Source organism: Dromiciops gliroides, chromosome 6 (assembly GCF_019393635.1).
Source record: "Dromiciops gliroides isolate mDroGli1 chromosome 6, mDroGli1.pri, whole genome shotgun sequence".
NCBI classification, from domain to species: Eukaryota; Metazoa; Chordata; class Mammalia; order Microbiotheria; family Microbiotheriidae; genus Dromiciops; species Dromiciops gliroides.
The window spans coordinates 170,096,266-170,120,008 of record NC_057866.1 but is presented as its reverse complement, the minus strand read 5'-3'; positions in this window follow the sequence as shown (position 1 = coordinate 170,120,008).

Below are 23,743 nucleotides of genomic sequence, written 5' to 3'. Positions count from 1 at the left end.
TGAGTGACTGTAAGGATGTCTACAGAATATTGTTTGTGAGACCTTGCCTTTTCTTTAGATATTATTTTAATACTAATGATTATCAAGGATGAATGACCTAGAATGTGTGAGTAAATTCTTCTCAAGAGGATTTTGTTGGAAAGTAGGAATGAGTCCATATTTCCTTGTCCAGTTTGGGGAGTACTTAGGAATTATTTTTTCTGAGGGATTGGCATCCTTCCTTCTTTCAGATAGCTTAGGAATTGATCCCTTAGTCCACTTACAATTGTTTTGCCTCTAGCAAGGGCCTCTTTTGTATTGTATATATTTGGTTTAGTCCAGTTGCTCACCTTTATTTTCTTTAGTGCCATTTCAACTTCCTCATGCAGTGCATCAGGGATTGTGATGCTGTAGCGAATGTGATGGAGAAAATTGTTATAGAAATCTTTGTGGATGCTTTATCAGTCGTTTCAGTCATGTCTGACTCTGTGACCCTGTTTGGTGTTTTCTTGGCAAAGATACTGAAATAGTTTGCCATTTCCTTCTCTAGTCCACTTTTTACAGATGAGGAAACTGAGGCAAATAGGGTGAACTGACTTGCCCTGGGTCACACAACTAGTGTCTGGATTTGAACTCAGACTTCTGGCCTGGTCCTCTATCCACTGCACCACCTAGCCACCCAATAGAAATCTTTATAGATATTTAAAATTTGTTCATTTCCTTTCTTTCAGCATAGTCTGGAACAGTGGAGTCTCTCACTAACCTTTCTTCTTCCCCACCTTTCCCTCCCCCTATACTGTTTCAAATAATCAATAAGCGTTTATTAAGCACCGACCATGTACCATGCATTGGGCTAAGTGCTTGGAATACAAAAGCAAGAGAGAAACATCCCCTACCCTCAAGGAGCTTACATTTAAAGAGGGGAGACAACATCTACATATATAAATAAAAATAGAATAGAGTAGCTATCAGGAAAGGGTAGGCTGCCTATTACAATGGAAAGAATACTGGCTCCAGAGTCACAGGACATGGATTCCATTTCACTTCTAATGCTTAACAGCAGCACGACTTTAGTAATGGAATTAAGTCTTTCTGAACCTCAGTTTCCTCTTCTGTAGAAATGTCTGGCTTCTCGTGTCTTGGTGTGCTTGATTAATATTTGTGTATTCTGAAGGTTAGCTGATATTTACTCCAATGCAGATGAAAATTCTTCAAGAATTCATTAAAGTGAGTTTTTACAAGAAGATAATATTAACTAATCTTTTGCCAAATCAGAATAAAAAGAGTTAGAAAAATGAATCCATTTTATGATGTATGTACCATACAGCAGTAGCTGCTCATGAATTATACATACTGTCCAACTTAGTCCTAGTACTTAACCAATTTAAACAATGTTAATGTCAAGTTCTTTAGCTATGGTTTCTAATGCTATTAGATTTTTTATTAAATTAGTGACAAATCAAATTTATCTGGAAATATTTTAAATGATTAGCTTATTTCAGATATTGAAACATTAAATGATAATTGTAATAGATGATTTAATAGATAATTGTAATAGTGCCAAATGATGACTTTGGGAAAATTTTCTAACAACTTCCTTGCATTCCAAACTTTATACATCATATGAACATGATTAGAACAAAATGCAATTAGGTTTGCTTTCAAATATTCATCAGTAGAATCATGATCATTTAAAGTAAACAACAATGTATTGAGAATATACTGTGCTGTGGTAGACGCAAATTCTTTTAAAGCAATAAATAATGCTACTGGTATAAGAAGTGACCAAATTATGTACTGACTGTGTTTAACAATCAGCTTGCAAAAGACTGAAACTTTGACAGCTGCCTCTCACATCTACTTGAGCTGGCATGCCTTGGCCTCTGTGCTACAATAAGACCTCAGAACAGGACTTTGTTGCATAATCAAATGCATGTTCTACAAGGAAAGTGCCATCCTGTTAAAAATCCTATTGTACTTGCATAGCAATTATTTGGTTGATTCTCTGATTATCAGAACTTTGTAATTGCTGATTTTGAATTCCTATGTTCTTTCTGAGGCCTACTATCTTGGATAAATCCTTTTCGCATTGGCTCCTCCCATTCCATTCCCTTGTATTAGTAAGATAACATGCTTACAGTAATGCATTCTTTTTTTTTTTTTAATGTATGAGGTATTTTATTTTTTCCATTACATGTAAAGATAGTTCTCAACTTTTGTTTATACATGCTTTACAATTTCAGATTTTTCTCCCTCCCACCCCTCCCTCCCCCCTCCCCTAGACAGCAGGTAATCTGATATAGGTTATATTTATATATCTCTATACATATACATATATATATATATACACATAATAACATTAATCCTATTTCTGCATTAATCCTGTTACAAGAGAAAGAATCAGAGCAGTGATGCAAAACCTCAAAATAGAAAGAAAAAAAAAAACCAACAGCACCCAAAACAAAAGAAATAATATGGTTCAATCAGCATCTATACTCCACAGTTCTTTCTTTCTTTTTTTTTCTTGGATTTGGAGATCCTCTTCTATCATGAGTTCCCTGGAACTCTTCTGTACCATTGCATTGGTGAGAAGAATATAGTCCATCACAGTAGGTCAACACTCAATGTTGATGATACTGTGTACAATGTTCTTCTGGTTCTGCTCATCTCACTCATCATCAGCTCACGTAAGACCCTCCAGGTTTCTCTGAACTCTTCCTGCTCATCATTTCTTACAGCACAATAGTATTCCATTGTATTCATATACCACAACTTGTCCAGCCATTCCCCAATTGATGGGCACCCCCTCAACTTCCAATTCCTTGCTACCACGTAAAGAGCAGCTATAAATATTTTTGTACATGTGGGTCCCTTTCCCCCTTCCATGATTTCTTTGGGCAAAAGACCTAAAAGTGGGATTGCTGGGTCAAAGGGTATGCACAGCTTTATTGCCCTTTGGGCATAATTCCAAATTGCTCTCCAGAATGGTTGGATCAGCTCACAGCTCCACCAACAATAGTAATGCATTCTTAATACGCAATTAGCAAAATTACTGAGAATTTGTTCTCTTGAACTCCCCTTCTCTTTTTACCTTTTTATATCCTGAGACCCTGAAGAAATGTCCAGGCCTCTCTTAGCCCAGTCCCTAAGCAGGTTAATATGTGGGCTACTGTAAATACTGTGAATGAATGAATGGATAGCTTCACCAATGCCTTGTGTTCCAGGATAACCTTGGGAAGGGCAGTCAGGAGCTCTACTGCTATGGCATAACTACCTCTCTCCCATCACTTCTTGCTGGAGGAAGGTATAATGATGGAAGTCCCGGCGTTGTAGGGGCAGTGGTAGCCAAAAGAAGGGAGGCACTCATGCATTAAGTCATTTGGTATACATGACTATGTAGACCCTGGAGGCAGAGACCCTGATCTGCTGAAGCAGTAGTAACCCTTGTACACAGTATGCTTGAGGAATACAGTGCGGCATGGAGAGAAGAGCACAGGATTTGTCATCAGAGGGCATGGGTTCAAATCCTGACTGTGCCACTGAGAATTTATACAACCTCGGGCAAGTCACTTAATCTCTTGGAGCCTCAATCTTGTTGTCTGTAAAATGAACGAGTTGATCTCTAAATGTAGGTATATACATATATGTATGTTTGTGTGTATACATATATATTTCTATAATGCATAGGTGTATGTTCATATGATATATTTGTAAAATCTGTATGCATGCATATATATACATACATACACACACATGTATAACACATGTATATATCCAGCCCCATTCTTTCCCCTGAGCTTTAGTCCCACAACACTAATAGCCTACTAGACATTTTACACTGGATATCTTGGAGACATCTTTTTGTGTGTGTGTGTGTGAGGCAATTGGGGTTAAGTGACTTGCCCAGGGACACACAACTAGTAAGTGTCAAGTGTCTGAGGCCAGGTTTGAACTCAGGTCCTCCTGACTCCAGGGCCGGTGCTCTATCCGCTGCGTCACCTAGCTGCTCCTCTTGGAGACATCTTAAACTTAGTTTGCCCAGAACCAAACTTGTGATCTTTCTCCAAAAAACTCTCCTTTTCCAAGAGTTCTTCTATCTGTTAAATGCATCATCATCTTTCCAGTGTCCCAGGTTTATAACATCAGCATTATTTCTTACTCCTCATTCTCCCTCACCCTACCCAACATGTTCAATCAGTTATCAAATCTTGACATTTTCACTTTTACAATATCTCCCATAGCAGGCCCCATCTCTATACTAGCATAGTTACCTTCTTAATTCAGTCCTTTACCACTCCTTGCCTAAATTATTTCAATAGTCTCTTAGCTGGTTTCCCTGCATCAAATCTCTTCTCACTGAACTCTACTACTATCAAAATAATTTTCCTTAGATTCAGATCTGACCATATGTCTCTCTCACTCCATCAAATCCACTGACTTCTTATTGCTTTTAAGAGAAAGTACAAATTATTTTGGTTAGTTTTGTTTTTGTTTTGCAGGGCAATGAAGGTTAAGTGACTTGCCCAGAGTCACACAACTGTAACGATTGGAATGACGCCACCTGCTGGATACTTACTGTAGAAGAGTTCTGCCCATGAAGCAAAGGTCTTTGAGGGCAAGACCAGGCTTCAGGAAGTGACGCGGACTAGTGGGAGGAGGAAGGAAGAGACTGGCGCTCGGTCTCACTCTCTTTTCCTTTGGACGCTGGCGGAGAAGGGAGCTAGAAATGTGCTCTCCCTTTAATAGATAGGAATCTAGGCCTTTTTCTCTCTCTTTACCAAATTCTTATTCTCCTTAATAAATGCTTAAAAGTCTAACTCTTGCTAAAGCTTATAATTTATTGGCGACCACTCATTAGATATTTTAGACAGTTTAGCTAGAATTTTAGCCCTTAACAGATGGCTGACCACGAAGAGGAAAGCTAACCCTCAGTCTTCTTCTGATCTTCTGGTTGGGTAAGAAATTTCCCCTCCCTCTCCCTTTAACTGCTAAGTACTGGCGTACTGGCTGTGTTTTCCCTTTAAATTTTTTCGAATGGACCTTTTAAACTCCCTAATTAGCCTATTTTTGATTTTAGTCTGTTTAACCAGACAAATGGGAGATAAGATCATGTTAATGCTTTGTTTTTGTGGATTTTCTATTTTTCTTTTTATTTTTGTTAGAAGAGCCAGCAACTTACTCACACAAGGAAATATCTCTCCCTCTCCCAACCATGCTTTTTCAGAGAAACCTGAAGAGATTCCCGCAGCTTTTCCCAGTTCTAACACTAATTGTTGCTCTAATTTTGCATGCCTGGAGGCAATGACCCACCCTCTAGAAGCTTTTAATCCCCTAGCACCTGGAGGCAAAGTGGGGGAAGAGGAATCCAGGCCTGAGTTCAAAATCAAGTCTGATTCAAATTGCTCTGGTCCCTCCCCTCCTCTCCAGACCCCACCCTCTACTCCTCCCATGGCCAAGCCCATAGCTTCCCCTGCCTGGGAAGTCCAGAGATCTAATGCTCATGCGCAACTTTCTCTAACTACATTTGCAGCTTCAGGCTCAGCCCTTCCCCAGCCTGGCTGTGCTTCTGAGACAACTTTAGAAAACCCTTTAAATTCCAGATATGCTCGTTTTGTTCATAATTTTGCTAACCTGCTTTTGTCTTTAATTAGTAATCTTATAAAGCATTTGTATGGTGAAAAGACTGACAGACAATATAAAGGGGTTAAAGAAGAAAAACTTAAGCTGAATAAGAATGACAACCATCAACATAGTTCAAGACTCCGCTTCTTTTGCCATGGAAGGGTATATATTTTACAGAAATGTAGAAGTCAGCAGCAAGGTATTGATATGAGTATTGGGGATTTTAGATATCGGAATCAAAAGTGTTCTGAATTCACTCAGAGTATTAATGTCAGTTCAGAGGTTACATAGGATTTCTATGCTATTACATATACATTTTGAAATTAATGGTATGGGTTTATTTTCATAGAGATTTTCATGCTTTTGAGATTGTGTCTTATACTTAGTTTTTAAAACAAGGAGAATATTTGTAAAAGCTTTTTAGTCATGTGATCAAGTTTATATTTTATGATAGTCTTATTAATATTAAGTTCATATTCATTTAGATTTCCTTAGTTTGAATTTCATTGTCTTTTATTGTTCCATGTGTGTTTTCTTCTATTCATTTGTCTATCTAATTTTGAAACATTGCAAGATGGTTTTGATTTCATAATACAATGTTAATTCTAGGAGTATTGTGCTCCCATATTCTGAGTTGTTTGTTTTTGTTATTTTTTTCTCAACTGATTATTTGATCAAACTCTTTAAAGCATTTCCCTGGCAAATTGTTTGCCATGGCAAGTGTAAATTGATTCTAGAAGTATTATTTTTGATAAGCATATTCCAAAAAAAAAAAGAGGGGAACATTTGTAAAAGTTTTCTTTGAGATTGTGTTGTGCTTTAACTTGTATTTAAATATGTTCAGATTTTTCAAAAAAGTAATTGTATACTAAGTTAAAAAAAAAAGGTATTATTTGAAATTGTTGCATAATTATATATTATATTCTGAGTCAAGATGTATTCACATTTTTTTGCAATCATTTATTATCCTCAATTTTTAAATCCATATGAGACTTGGATTATGGGAACTTATCATTTAAGACACTAATTACCTTTATTCTGAGTTATCAGATGCCAGTTGGCCAAGGTGCCATCCAATCACAAGAGGAATACATGCAAGAGCAGACACTGAACTGTCACATGAGGGGAGACATGCATGAAGTCAAGGTATGGCCGAGAGAACAGCTTTTGACAAATGTTGAGGTTGGATTCTCTTGGTTTAATATTTTATTTTATTTTTCCCCACAATATTGTACAGATGGCTGGAAGTATTCATCCCACCCATCTCACTTCTACACCTGGCTTCTATGCTCCCTCCTATATGCCTGATGCCATGGACATCTTAATTCCATGGATCTGATTAAGTCTGACTCAGTTTCCTCCAATATGTTCGGTGGCATGGACGTATATTCCATCCACCTATTTTAAGCCTGGCATACTGTATGGGCAGTATATATTGCTCAAGTGTGGGAATGCTCATATCCCATCATTTCTCTGTTCTTTTATGGTAACCCCCATAATTATCTTCTCATAATGGCATGAGGATAATTAGGCAGATGATGCAAAAAGTGATGAAACAAAGATAAAAATTATTTTTAAAAATTAATATCGCAGCAATTGTCTTCTCAATTACCCTCCATAAAGGGGGACTATAATAATAATATAATTGTAAAGAATGGTTCAATTTTTGTTTTATTATATGTTTCATGTGTAACAACTAAGATTATGAATTCCCTTAGACATGTTTTTGAGAACTTTCATTGTTTGATTTGATTATTGACAAAGCTATTTTAAAGTTGTGTTAAGCTCGATTTTGTAGGAAATTTTCCTGGCTGATTACCAGCATCCACACATCAACCCCTGAAGAGACTTCCATTCCACGACTACACCTAGAGGACATCTGAGAAAAGACTTTCAGAGATTTTAAATGAACAGTTTTGATTTGTTGTTGTTATTGGTTTTTTCTCTTTCTGTTATAATATACACCATCTGTAACATGTATTCTCTGCAGAGGCCCTCCCTTTGCAAGACTAATGTCAAAGCGTCGGTTCATGAGGACAAAAAAATCGCCCCTCTGGACAAAACTTTCCTCTCTTCCTTTTCTATATTGTTGTTCACATATTATTAGTTAGCAATAGTTATTATATTGTTTTTACTGTTCCGTCAAGGAAACATTTTGTTTCTTGAGGAACAACAGGGGGGACTGTAACGATTGGAATGACGCCACCTGCTGGATACTTACTGTAGAAGAGTTCTGCCCATGAAGCAAAGGTCTTTGAGGGCAAGACCAGGCTTCAGGAAGTGACGCGGACTAGTGGGAGGAGGAAGGAAGAGACTGGCGCTCGGTCTCACTCTCTTTTCCTTTGGACGCTGGCGGAGAAGGGAGCTAGAAATGTGCTCTCCCTTTAATAGATAGGAATCTAGGCCTTTTTCTCTCTCTTTACCAAATTCTTATTCTCCTTAATAAATGCTTAAAAGTCTAACTCTTGCTAAAGCTTATAATTTATTGGCGACCACTCATTAGATATTTTAGACAGTTTAGCTAGAATTTTAGCCCTTAACACAACCAATAAGTGTCAAGTGCCTGAAGTAGGATTTGAACTCAGTTCCTCCTGAATCCGGGGCTGGTGCTCTATGCACTGTGCCACCTAGCTGCCCTCCTGGTTAGATTTTAAATCCCTATACTACCTGGTCCCCATACTAACCAGTTTTCCAGCCTCATTATACATTACTCTCCTTCCTGTACTCTGTGACATACTGGCTTTCTAAATTTTCCTTGCACCCCACCTTTTACCCCTCCCTGCCATTTCTATCCTTCTATATTGGCCATATCACATGCCTAGAATATAGTTTTTCCTCATTGCTACCTCAGAGTCCTTCTCTTCCTTTAAGACACAGTTCAACCAGGAGAACATTGTACACAGTAACAGCAACATTGTGTGATGCTAAACTGTGATACTTAGCTCTTCTTAGCAACACAATGATCAAAGACAATTCCATGATGGAAAATGTTCTGTACATCCAGAAAAAAAGAACTGTGGATTCTAAATACAGATTGAACGGTACTGTTTCTACTTTTGTTTTTGTTTTTTCTTTTTTGAGGTTTTCCCCTTGTGTTCTGATTCTTCTTACACAACATGACTGATGCAGAAATATGTTTAATGTGATTGTACGTATAAAACCTATATTGGATTGCTTTCCATCTTGGGGAGGGGGTTTGGAAGGGAGAAAAATTTGGAACTAAAAATCTTAGGAAAACAAATGTTGAAAACTATCTTTACATGTAACTGGAAAATAATAAAATACTTTTATGATTTAAAAAAAGACAGTTCAATCACTATCTTCTTCATAAAACCTCCCAAACAACATTGTATTGCACTGCTTTCCATATATTTGTATCTATTCATGTTATATTTATGCTGTATATATTAGAATATGTGTTTGTTTTGTTCCTCATTAGAATATAAGATCCCTGTGAGCAGGGATCTTTCTCTGTATTTGTATTCCCAGAACCAGCACAATACTTGACCTATACTAGAAACTTAATAAATATTTGTTGATTGGATGATCGATTGTTAAACTGGTATTCCTCTATTCGAGCCCTATTTCACCCAGCTTTGACAGGGTTACCCTAAAAGTCAATCACAGAAATATCTTTTTCCAGCCACCTCCATCCTTCCCATATACTTTCTGCTCATGCTCAGGTTCTCATACCTTCTACATCTATTAAATGCTTACATGTATAAAACAAATGTATGGTTGCAGTGGCTAAGTCTACAGCTGTTACTCCATTCATCTAGCCCAGTGTGCTCATGGTTCTCACACTTGTGATCTACTTCCTTACCACTAGATGCCTCTGTTACATAAAACATTACACAGTATTCCTATCTTGCAACTGTGGCACCTTAAAAAAAAAAAAAGTAATACAGTCCTTGGAGCAGGAAAAGACCTTGGCTATCTAGTCCAATTCCATTACCTTATAGATGAGGGAACTGAAGCTCAAGGAGATTAAATGACTTATTACAGGTCATAGAAGTAATAAGAATCAGAGGTGGGATTCAAACCCAGGTCTTCTAGATCATCAAGTTAGAAGGAAGGAATGTTCTAAGTCAGATGAAATGAAGCCACCAAGGAAATATAATGAGATTAGTTGAGCAAACTTGGTCATTTCCTTCGATACTTAGATGAAAAGCAAGCCAGTTTTCCCCTCTTTTTTTGGTAAAATTTTTATACATTTTAAATTTAAATACAAACTCAGAAAAGAAAAAAAATATCTCCATGTACACAGCAAAACATAGGAGAGCATTCAATATAAAACAATACATTTCCATTTCAAGAAAACCTACGTAATAAACAAATAAATAAATAAATGAACAAATAAACAAATACATAAAAGCTACTCAGCTTTGCTTCCTTTTGGGGTTTTCTTTTGTTCTCTGTTGTTCACTTTTTAATCCCTCTCTCCCTTGCTACCTCCACCCCCATCCCCTGCCCTAAAGAAGGCTACAATTTATTTTTGGTGGGACAGTAAGAATTAAGTGACTTGCCCAGGGTCACACAGCTAGTAAGTGTCAAGTGTCTGAGGCTGGATTTGAACTCAGGTCCTCCTGACTCCAGGGCCAGTGCTTCATCTACTGCGCCACCTAGCTGCCCCAAGAAGGCTACAATTTAATGCAGATATTATCTAGATGTCTATCATCTCTCTATCTATCATCCATCCATCTATCTAAATATACACACACATATATGCATATATGTAAAACCATACCATGCATATTTTCAGTTGTCATCTCTTTCTTTGGAGGTGGATAGCATCTTCCTTCATTGGTACAAGTTTTCCACATTTTTCTCTATCAACCAGGTCATCATTTCCTATACCACAATAATATTCTAATACAATCACATCCTATCTGAGAGACTGTCTATGAAAGTTTCTCCCTTATTTTCTTCATTCCTTCTATTCTTGGCTACATTGATTTTACTTATACAAAATTTTTTTTTTAGTAAGGCAATTGGGGTTAAGTGACTTGCCCAGGGTCACACAGCTAGTAAGTGTTAAGTGTCTGAGGCCGGATTTGAACTCAGATACTCCTGAATCCAGGGCTGGTGCTCTATCCACTGCGCCACCTAGCTGCCTCTGTACAAAAATTTTTAATTTAAAGTAAGCCAGTTTTGAACCTGGAATTCCAGTGGTGGGGCAGCCCGGTGGTGGAAGTAGTTCCAGCCCTGCACTTGAAAGGAAATCTCTTGGGGAGTGGGAAGGAAAACAGGAGAGAGAACCTCTGTCTTCTCCCTCCATCTTTACCAGAAGATGATCTCTTGAACTTTGAAAGATTAGAAGATCTTGGATTTCCCATGGGCACCCTAAAGTGTTCACAGACCAGAAGTGACTGACAGCAGTATCTTCATTGGGAGCCAAGGACAAACCAGGTACATTTAGGAGTCAAGAAGGCATTGATTTCAGATCCTTATTAGTCATGTGACCCCTGGGTAAACTGAGCCACTTTACCTATCTTTGCTTCAGTTTCCACAACTATAAAAATGGGGCTAATAATAACACTAACTTTCCAGAATTATTGTGGAACTTAGCACAGTACCTGGCATACAAAAGGTACTCATAAATGCTTATTTCCTCTCTTATTGCCCTTCCAACAATTTAACATATGTCCACAACAGAATGGTATGATTCTTAATTTCTGTGTTACAGTTTGTAAAAGTTTAGAAAGCAGTCAACCAATGTTTGTTCAGCATATCTCTGTCTCTCTGTCCCTCTGTCTCTTTGTCTCTGTCTCTCTGTCTCTCTCTCTGTGTCTCTCTCTCATTTCCTCCCTCCTTCCCTCCCTTCCTTCCTTCCTTTCTCCTTTCCTCTTTTCTTCTCTCTGTCTCTGTGTCTCTGTCTGTGTCTCTCTGTGTCTCTGTCTCTGTCTCTGTCTCTGTCTGTCTCTGTCTGTCTCTGTCTCTGTCTCTGTCTCTGTCTCTCTCTCTCTCTCTCTCTCTCTCTCTCACACACACACACACACACACACAATTATTAATTACTTCCAGCTTTTAGTTTATACTTCTATGGTTTATCTCAGCTTGTTATATATTGGTAAAGCTCAGTACCAAGGGCAGTAGAAATGAAGGAAAATAGCATTACAAAAGAGGAACACAAGATGGCGCTGTGTACCATATATTTTAAGAGACTACAGGACTGCAAAACCTTGTTCAAATCCTGGATCCAACACAGGCTAGTTGTGTTGGAAGTATACCTTCCTGGGACTGTTTTTTCATCTGTAGAACAGAAATAATAATGCCTATACTCTCTATTTCATTCTTTGGGCTGAATTTTCTTTATTAGTATCATCCTCATGTGTGGTATCCTATACAAGATCAGTCTAGGAGGCAAGAAGCTTCAATCATTGACTATTAATATTCCTCCCAGGTCACAAAGGAAGAAGTACTGTTCTGTGCCCATCTCTCATCCCCTTCTGGATTGGTATAACCCCACACCAGGAAGGATGCAATGATAATCAACAGTGGCTTCTGAAAAAGGACATGGAAAGGGTTGTGATTCTTTAGGAAAGAAATGAAACTTCCTCACTTTGTTTTTTGGTGGGGCAATGATGGTTAAGTGACTTGCCCAAGGTCACACAGCTAGTAAGCGTCAAGTGTCTGAGGTTGGATTTGAACTCAGGTCCTCCTGAATCCAGGGCCAATGTATTATCTACTATGCTTACTGCCCCTTCCTCAATTCTTGTATCTAACAGCATCATGATCAGAGGATAAAAACATGACAGCTTCTTTCTGTGCAGTGCCTTGCTAGTTAGTTCATTTACAACATGCCAAAATCTGCTTTCTGGGTCTTGAGGTTCAGTGAGAGTATCATCACAACATAGTGCTATGCACCCCACCCCCCCAAATGGAGACCTACTCCCTTTATACAGACTCAGATGATTGGATTTGAAACTCATTTATTCAATGCCCACTTTTAAGTGCCTTCTGTGCTTCGACTGCTGTGATAGACACTGAGGGAAAAACAAAAGGTTGGATATGACATAATCCCCTTCTTCTGATATTAAACACTAATAGGGTCTTTTTTCAGGAAGAAATGTAGCACTTTGAAATTTTTTATATGCAGTCCCCATCCTCCTCATGGTTAATTTGGTGATGAGTTCTTCCTTCACTTGCAGTTACTTTTCAAGATATGTTGTATTGATGGACTATTTCTATGGGTTGTCCATCCAACTTCATATCACATTTTGAATGATAGCCATTCTTCATCTACTTGGTTATTGGTGTGTAGATAGGCTGAACTCTTTTTTTGTTTGTTTTTTGTTTTTTTTTTTTTAGTGAGGCAATTGGGGTTAAGTGACTTGCCCAGGGTCACACAGCTAGTAAGTGTTAAGTGTCTGAGGCCAGATTTGAACTCAGGTACTCCTGACTCCAGGGCCAGTGCTCTATCCGCTGCGCCACCTAGCTGCCCCTTCAGAGGAGCTTCTTAAGGGGAAAGACCATATATTTGCTTTTCATCGTATTCCTAGCACTTAGTCCAGTTTTTAATACATAGTAAGCACTTTAAATTGGAGCCGCTAGGTGGCGCAGTGGGACTTGGAATCAGGAAGACTCATCTTAATGAATTCAAATCCAGCCACGGACACTAGCTGTTTGACCCTGAGCAAGTCACTTAACCCTGTTTGCCTCAGTTTCCTCATTTATAAAATGAGTCGGAGAAGGAAATGGCAAACCATTCCAGGATCTTTAGTAAGAATACTCCAAATGGGGTCACAAAGAGTTGGACGTGATTGAAACCACTGATAACAAAAAAACACTTTTAATAAATGTTTGTTGGCTGATTGACTGGCATACACAAATATGGTACAGAAAAAATTGAAGGAGAGAACTCTAAAAATGTAAGGGACCAGAGACAGCTTTACAGAACATTTTTCCCTGTTTATATTTGCTTGTATTCTTTTGATATATCTTGTCACTTTTGCCTTACAGTATCATTTGTTTTGCATTTGTCTCCTCTCCCATATGATTAATGTGTCCATTTGTATTGCCACATATCTGTAGGTTATATGTTTATTATGGCACGTGAATAGGTGACCAAAGGATCAGGGGATCTAGCACTGGCATAGAAGGTGTCTAAGCTCCTCCCTTAAATTTTTTTCCCCTTTGCAGGGCAATGAGGGCTATGTGACTTGCCCAAGGTCACACAGCTAGTTAAGTGTCAAGTGTGTGAGGCTGGATTTGAACTCAGGTTCTCCTGAATCCAAGGCCACTGCGCCACCTAGCTTTCCCCTCCTCCCTTCATTTTAAAGTGAAATGGCTGTCCTAGGTCATGGAGCAGCAGAATATAACCTCCTTAACATCATTAAACAACCTCTCAACAGATCCCTTCTATTCTGCTATTATACTTTTTTCTTGCATCTTGATTTTCTTTTTAATCTTTTTTTTTTTTTTAACTATCTCCCTGATTTGGATCTTATTTTTTCCTTGCCTAAACTAACCACCTTGGCTGGTTCTTCAAATCCCTTGATGACACGTATTCAACTGATCTAAGATGGTTCACTCATTTGGTTTTCAACCAGGTCATCACCAGCATGGATCACAATGACTCAGAGCAAAAACTTCTATACCTGTTCATTTTACTCCTTTCCAATTTACTTCAGCATTCCTGAAATATTGTTTGATGTTTGCTCACCGAATCAGCAGATGTTTATTGAGTGACTCCTATACATTCAGACACACAGGTCTAGGCCAATCTATGACTTCTTCTTCAGGGTCACTATGTCATGTGTTTTGACACCACTGAATCAACAAACAAGAAGCAACTAATGCCAAAGTTTGTTTTTTGTAATCATAAATTGAAGGAACTGATGAAGAAATTTTTACTTGTTTTGTAACCATAAAAAATTAAGAGTATAAGCCCGGGCTTTATTAACAGAAAACAAATATATTCATTTTGGCTTCATTTGAAAGATAAAAAAATTAGACTAATTTATTATAGTAATAGACAAAATATGAAGATTAAAATGACAAAGCGGACCCTTTAAAGGAACCTCGTGGCCATTTATATTCAATTTGGGTAGGTGGAGGTCCAGATCTGTGATTTCATCAGTATAAGGAACTCTCAGAGTAGTAGCTTGCTTTACTAACGCAATCTAACAACTCATTTATAACTTACAATGCTTTTGTTCTGTCATCTCTGAACCAAAAATATGATTTTTCCTTGACAGAAAAATAAGAAACAAGATAAGCAGTGAACAGCTCTGCCCTCTCTCAGTAGTCATATTAATCCCATTCAACCCAAGTAACCATCCCATTCCTTCTTTTATCCTCCTCTTCCCACCAATGAACGTTGCCAGAAAAGAGCCTCTAAAATTGAATTTTATTCTATCTAAAAAGTTAAACAGTGTTTCTAATCAATTGCAGCATCTTTGACTCTCAAGTTGTGGTCTGCTATGGAAAAATCACCTGGAAAAAAACCTGTCTTCTTTCTCTTCTTCCTCCTTCTCCATCTCCTCTCTTTTTCCTTCTCCTTCCTCTCCCTCTTTCTCTTCCTGTTCTTCCCTTCCCTTCCCTTCTTCCTTCTCTCACATCTGTTTAGTGTTTCACACCTTAAAGAACTAAAGAATCTAAGAGTTGGAATACAACTCACAGGCTATCGAAGTTAAAAAAAAATGAACTTGTCCAATGTAGACATTCACTGATTTGTAAGGCAGTCTATTCTACTTTTGGACAGTTGTAATCATTAGCTCCTTCTTAAGTCAAGCCATAAATTTGCTTCTCTAAAACTTTCACATATAATTCCTATTTCTGTTCTTTAAAGCTAAGATGATTCTAATATTTAGCCTATTTTTTTAGCCTTTCAAATGCTTGACTTCTCCTATCAATACCCGCCATCTCCTCTTCTTCCATATTTTTCTAGTCTTACAAAATGCTTTCTTCACAACAAACGTGAAGTAATAGCATAAGTAGTTTTATTCTCATAATTTATTTTCAGTCTGGGTGAGAAAACTTAGACTTAGAGGTTATGAACCCTATTCAATGTCAAAAAATCTAATAAGTGAGTCAGACTTGAATCCAGGTCCTTTGAATACAGGTTTAGAGCTCTTTGCACAATCCTATGATATTATCAACATATGAGTAGACCATTCTTATAAGGGATCAATAGAGACAAGAAAGAAATTGACAATTGAGATCAAGTTGTTGGTAACATTTTCGTGACCATGATATTTTTTTAAAGTATAAGCGAGGTTGGTGATCTTTTAAATTCTTTTGGAATTTTTCCCTCTTTGAGTTATCTTTTATTGTTGTTAACTCTTCCCTCATCATCCTGCAAAGTGTTTGTAAATAAACTTGTATTTTGCCGTTCTTGCCAGAGACTCCCTTGACAAATCATTTACCCTTTCTATGACTCAGAGTTTCCTTATCTGTAAAATGGGAATAATAATGCCTGTGCTATCTACCTTGAAGGGTTGTTGTGAAGCACAAATAAAGTAAGATATTTAAGGTGCTTGCAAAATGCTATATAAATTTCAACATATTATTCATGGTATGGTGCTTTAAATCTTCCCATCAATAGATGATATTGTACTCATCATATTGATTCCTGGAACAACGCAAAGACTCCTCAGCAAAATCCACAGTGTTGCAAAATAGATTGGTCTAGCTATCCACAATGCAAAAATAAAATGAGGAAAAAAATGCATATTTCTGAGAGTAGAACAGTTTGTTTAAGCTGGTTTCTCCCTTTGTTTTAAAAGGAACAATGCGTTGTTCCACATTTTAAGCCTTCTTTATCTTCCCTCAAAATGTTTGTTCTTGTTGATACCACTGACAACCTCAGAACAAGACTAGTATCAGTCAAATGTTTAGTTTAGACTCTGATCTTGCTCACTTGCAAAACGTTCAATAAATATTTGGACTCATTACTTATCTACTTCTCTTTGTTTATCCAAAAGAGTTCATTGCTCCGGCAATCAAGGTAAAGCGTACATTGCAACCAGTATTTAGAAAGCAGGGTGAAAAATAAGACCTTCCTTGATAAACTAAGGTTCTCTAAAATGTTAATGGTAAATCAGTAAAGGGTTAGATATTCTATATGCATTTAACCCTGAGAGGAAGAATAACTTCTTTGTAAATTATAACTCAAGTTAAGCAAAGTAGCTACAATTGTAGCATGTGTCAGATTATAGGATGTGTTGAGATGAAAGCAAAGGCCTTCATAAAGCTAGATAAAATGTATTATTTGGTTGGTCTTTAATCTCTTTGTAGTCTCTTTAACATCATTTCTCAATAAGGGAAAGCAAATGCTTATGTGGTCCAACTACTAAAGATGACTCTAACCAGAAGCTTCCCCAGGATTTTATTCTCACTATCACATTCCGCTACTACCTTGCAAGAGAAAACTCTTTTTTAGACCATATTTTTGGGACTGTGGTCTGATCCCTTGGTTCTTCTCAATACCTATTTTTCATAGCGTAATATCTGACGATCACACACTCAGGCAAGCTGTCTAGAGTGTGTATTCTGTATAGCCATGTGCAAATTATACGTATTTAATTTAGACACAGAATCAAGTTTGGCTTAATGTATCATTATGTCTGGATTTAGCTCCAAACTATTTTACCCTAAGCCAACTAGGCTATTTACTTCTAACTTCTGATTCTGTGTGACCTGCAGATTCATGTTGTAATTCTTTCTCCAATCACTTGACAATTTTTCTAGTGCTTGCTTCTCTGGGTCCCATTTCTATGAACTCCTGGCCAGAGTAGAGGCCAGATCACCTGGGAGATCATGAAGCCTAACCTGGTTGACTGGGAGCCAGTAACTTCATCTCTCCTCCCTACTTCAGTTTTCTAGTATTTTGACTGGCAAGATCTAGAGAGGTTGGCACATTGGCCTTCATGTTTTTGTTTTCATTTGTTTGTTGTTTTTTTCTTTTCAGGTCTCTCTTCCTTGATTAACATAATGAAATAGAAAGTAAATGGTGCACCAAACATTTTTATTCCCACTTTACTTTAGTTATTATTTACATTGTACTTATTATTATTTATTTATTATTAATATTATATTTATATTATTCAAGCTAATGGCTTAGAAGCCTGCTTACCTGATCACACTATAATTAAGATGATACTAGCACATCATATTTTTCTTCCTTTAGTCAAATTTCATTTTGGAGAGTAGCATGCACTTGGCCTGGAAGAACCTATGCCCCTTCATTTCTTGTTGAAATGTATATGCCATCAGAGGGGCAGCTAGGTGGTGCAGTGGATAAAGCACCAGTCCTGGATTCAGGAGGACCCGAGTTCAAATCTGACCTCAGACACTTGACACTTACTAGCTGTGTGACCCTGGGCAAGTCACTTAACCCTCATTGTCCTGCCAAAAAAAAAAAAAGAAAGAAAGAAAGAAAAAGAAATGTATATGCCATCAGAGTAATCTTCTTTGGACCACTGAGTCAATGTGCCTCACTTAAATCTGGTGAGACAATCCATTGAATTCCAATACAAACTAATAAAATATTTGGTGATCATCACCTATGTACTCATCCCTATAAGCATGGTAGTTGTCAATAAGGTTTTGTTTTATGGACACCTTCCATCTGGAAACTGGATGAAGAAGGTATGTTTATTTTAAAATCATTGAAACACAAGGCCAGAAGAGACTTGCGAAGATTAGGCAAAAATATGACTTTACTGTCCTATAAAAGTGGACAAGCCTTTGCCCCCCTTAGGAATCTAGACCAGAATTTAAGAATTCTCACTCTGGAATCAACCAACAATTAAAACCCATTTCCTCCTTTCACCAACTTAGACACTACATTTTATATATTAACTAACCCCTCCCATATAGGGATTAAATTAAAAGACATGATATTCCCTTTCCAGCCCAGATGATTGCCAGTGATACGCCCTGCTCCCTTGGCAAAGAAGGGGAGATAAGGCTGCCCCCGATCCTCCTTGTACCTTCCCATTCAACCAGACTTAATGTTAATGGTTTGTTTAGTTCATGTGGGGTGACAACAAATGATCACATTCAGCAATTACAGTATAGCTTGGCAGTAGAAACTGTTGTTTCCAAAACAAATAATAAGATGTCAGATGCATAGCCTTTTGGCCTAAATTAATCTTCTTTGTAAAATCATTGTTTATCTATTCTATTTTGTCAAGACTAACCTTGTACATGGAGTAAACCCCAATTTAAGAAATGATCTCACTTCCAGTATTTCATTAATCATTAATCATTTATTTCTCATCAGAATTGTCAAAGCATGAAAGAACACAGTTTGTTCAACATTAATTAATCTAAGTGTTACTAGACTGAAATTAGGTCACACAATTGTCAGTAAACTACAGGCTAGTCATCCTTTGTGGAAACTATAAGAATAGGTCACTATATTTCCCCAAATTCCTAGAGTCAAGGCTAGAGTCCTGACATGGGAGTCAGGAATATTTCAATTCAAATCGGCCTCTAACACCTACTAGCCATGGGATCATGAGTGGGTCTCTCCATTTCTCAGGATCCCAGTTTCTCATCTGCAAAATGAGAATAATAATATTCTTAGTACTTAACCTACAGGGTTGTGGTGAGGCTCAAAGGCTTAAGTGAGAAAATCTGTAGAAAGGTCTTTGCTAACTTTAAAGTGCTATGTAAATTCCATTCCCCCAACACCCCCCACACACCCTATTAACATTATTCAAAACCCTGCTTAACTCAGCCCATTGGGGCATACATTATACTTCTTTTGGACAGCCACCAAAAGCAGCAAGCAAATGTTCTGAGCCCAATAAAAGAATAGTAAAAAACAAACAAGCAAAAAAACATCTGCCATTTTAGAGTGTTTTTAACGTTTCCAAAGAATTCCATATACATCATGTCATTAGATCCTTACAGCAACCCTCTGAGGTAAGGACTAAGATTTAAGACTTAAGATTCTCATAATCATAACTAATATATGTATAGTGCTTTAAGGTTTGCAAAACTATATATATATAAAATCTCACCTGATCTTCATAACAACTCTTAGAGGTAGGTGTTATTCTTACTATTCTCTTTTTCTTTCTTTCTTTTTTTCTGGGGGGGTGCAATGAGGGTTAAGTGACTTGCCCAGGGTCACACAGCTAGTAAGTGTCAAAGTGTCTGATGCCAGATTTGAACTCAGGTCCTCCTGAATCCAGGACTGGTGCTTTGTCCACTGCGCCACCTAGCTGCCCCATTCCCTTTTATAAAATGAAGGAACAGGTAAAAAGAGGTTGAGTCCCTTGAGCAGGCATCATACACATTCATATGTGTGAGGCAAGATTTGAAGTCAGATCTTCTTGACTTCCAAGTCTAACATTCTAGGCAACACATCAGGAAAGACTCTGCTACCACCTTGGACAAATAAATAGTGGGTGATTATTTTGCACAGTAGACTGAATCATAGGCAGAGGAGAGGGTTGGTATTAAGACTTCCCTGGAGAATTGAGTTCATTCATTTGTGTGATTAGTACAACAGAACACACATACTCAAGGGTCATCTTAAATCTTCTGAACCTTTTGAACTGGACCAGAAGCCAGTGTTTGCATTGTGGGATGTTTCACAAGTCCCAAGCATTGTATAAAAGCCAGCCCATTGTGCATCTCCACAAAGATATCTAATTCACATGAACTCAACAGAATATCATTAAGTGAGGGGGATGAAGTTGTATTGGGTCAAAAAGAGTTGCTAACACACGAGGGCAAAGGTCAGATTATAAATATAAAATCATACTTAGAACCTTTCTAAGAGAAATATCCATTATTGAGAGGGAGAGAGGAGGTTGGTAAAGTTACTTCCAGAAGTTCTTTCTGTCTCTATATTACTGTCTTTCTATAAGATTAGCAACAACTATATCACAAGGTTAGTCTTGAGAAAATATAATAGATCAACAATGATCTTACAAAGAAGAATCATTTAGGCCAAAAGGTTATGCATCTGCTGTCTTGGGGAGAGGGAGGGAGGGAGAAAAATTTGAAACTAGAAATTTTATGAAAATAAATGTTGAAAACTATCTCTATATGTAACTGGAAAATCATAAAATACTTTTATGGGAAAAGAAAAGGAAGAAAAAAAAGATTAGCGACAACTGGAGGAATTGTAGTGCAGTAGAAAGGGCATCCTGGATGCTGAGGCAGGGGACCTGAGTTTGAATCGAGCCTCTGGTACTTCCTACCTGTATAACTTGGGACAAATGATTTTGCTCTAATCACTAAAATCAAAAGTCTTTATGGTCTCTCCTAGTTTGAAGTTGATGATCTTAGGGGAAAAGGCTAAGAATTTTTTTTTTTTTTTTTTTTTTAGTGAGGCAATTGGGGTTAAGTGACTTGCCCAGGGTCACACAGCTAGTAAGTGTTTAAGTGTCTGAGGCTGGATTTGAACTCAGGTACTCCTGACTCCAAGGCCGGTGCTCTATCCACTGCGCCACCTAGCTGCCCCAAAAGGCTAAGATTTTTGTGGGAAATGGCATAGATGGAGAGAGTTGGACTTGGAGGCATAATAACCTGGGGGTAAGACTGCTCTACGACCTTGAAAAAGCACTTAACATCTCAGGGCCTGAGGACGTTTTTCTGAGATTATAAATGGCAGAACATTTGTCCTCCACCAATGAAAACAGAGTTTCAGACAAAAACAAACAAACAAACAAAAGTTGGCATTATTTGTTCACAAGGACATTTAATATATGTCCACAAAAGATTATGGCTTGGTAGACTAAAGTAATATTTTTTTTATGGAATTACAAGCATTCAAGGAGGTAGCAGGTAGCAGAATAATTTGTTGGGATGAATAAAAGACTAAAGTGAGAACCTGAATTCTGATGCATCTCTGCCATGGACTCAGAATTGATTTATGACTGAACAAATCACTTCACATCTGTTAATTGCTTTCATCTTTCCTCCCATAAAAAAAACAATTGGCAAAGGGTAAATTAATTGAAGTTGAAGGAGTTGGACCAGATGACCTCCAATTTCCCTTCCAGCTCTAAGTCCTAGAGGATCTGTGCTTTACAAATACTATTTTAATTAAATACTACATTTAATATTTAACAAAATATTTAAAAATAAAATTAAATAGCACTTAATTTGCTTTTCACAACAACCATATGAAATATATATTATTATTATTATTATTATTATTCCCACCTTACAGGTGAAAAAAACTAAGGCACATAGAGGTTAAGTGACTTGCTCAGGATAACTGAGCTAGTAAGTACCTGAGATGAGATTCGAGCTCAGGTCTTTCTTGACTCCAAATCATATACTTTATCCACCATCCCACCTAGCTGCCTCATATCACTCATTTTGCATTTGAACTACTGGAAATGCAATAGTCTGAAATTTAAAAGACATTTAATTCATTCATGACCATTTCTTAAGCACCTTCTATCTACTTATGTACACTGCAGTTGGCCTCGTAGGAAATACAAAGTTAAATAAAACAAGCCTGACACTCAAGGATCATCTAGTTTAGTAGATTGCCTCTGGCATGCCCTGTTTGGAATCATCCAATCCAACTTCCTCCTTTTGCAGAAGAAGAAGTTAAGATTCAAGTCATGCGATGACTTGCCCAAACTGCAAAGCAGGTAAGAAAGTCAGAGCTGGGATAAAACCTCAGGTATCCGGACTCCTGAGGCAGTTTTCTTTCGACTACAACATGGGTCTGCAATGACTTATGAAGAGGTATTGAGTAAACATCCACGTGAATCTGTAGCAATGGGAGTTATGAATTCACTGCATCTTCTATTGCATTTCTCCCAGTAATACATTTGTCAATGTTCATGAAATTCCTCATTATACAAAAATGAAATATGGACCAAGAGAACTAAAAATACTTATAATTATATAGCCATATGCTATCATATGCCTCAGCACTTCAAAGATCTGTGATTCCATTGGTGCAGATATATTCCATTAATGGACACTGTATCCCCATGTGCCTTAGCAATAGGCATGAGTTTCTATAGCTCCCACAATTCACGGTCAAATTTCTTTTTCTTTCTTTCTTTCTTTTTTTTTTAGTGCGGCAATTGGGGTTAAGTGACTTGCCCAGGGTCACACAGCTAGTAAGTGTTAAGTGTCTGAGGCTGGATTTGAACTCAGGTCCTCCTGACTCCAGGGCCAGTGCTCTCTATCCACTGCGCCACCTAGCTGCCCCCAAATTTCTAATGAAAAGCTTCTCCGTATGTACTCAGTAAGATACACAGTCCCTTCCTTGGTCTAAACCAGAAGCCATCCTGGTGAGATGGGTCTTTATCCATTGAATCACACTATGAGAACATCAAACCCCAACATCCTGACAGGGGATGGTGAGCCTGCTTTCCCCCTACGAAGGGAAAGTATTGCTATGTCTAGATCCTCAGAGTTCTATGTCCTCCTTCTTCAAATCCATGTTCTTGTCCAGATTTTTGGTGACTGGCTTTTCCCAGCCTTGGCATAGACGAAAAGAGTACGGATGCTCTATCACTGAGACCTGGGGTCCTCGAGAAACCAGCCAAGCGTAAGGGAGAGGGGGCAGCAAGGGGGCGCAGTGGATAAAGCACTGGCCCTGGAGTCAGGAGGACCTGAGTTCAAATCCGGCCTCAGACACTTAACACTTACTAGCTATGTGACCCTGGGCAAGTCACTTAACCCCAACTGCCTCACTTAAAAAAAAAAAAAGAGTAAGGGAGAGATCCCTTTCCTTGACTGAACTTAAAACTAACACTTCACACTCTGATCACCTGTCATCTAAGTAACTGCAAACGCCTCCTGATTGGTTTCCTTGCCCTGCTCTTGGCTTTCAGAATTTCAAAACCATGCCTCAGTTGCTATAGAATCCTAGAACTTTCCTGAGCAGTTGAGGCCTCCTCACTCTGGAACATCTAGCTGTCCATGCAGGCTTCTCACCCTGCCAGACCTGCCTCCTTCTCCCATTGGTGAGTTCCTCTGGGCACCTCTATTTTGTGAAGGGGCCCAGGCTGCCCAGCTTTCATTCCCGTCCAGGATCTACTCCTAACTTCCTGGACTATAAAACCAAGCCCCTGTGCCTGGTACCTTCATCTCCCCTCCTTATCCTCTCCCTGGAAACTCATTGCAAGTTCTGATTGTTTCATTCTTTGTGCTTGTATCCTTTGCACTTAGTAGAGTAGCTGGCACACACAGTGGGCACTTA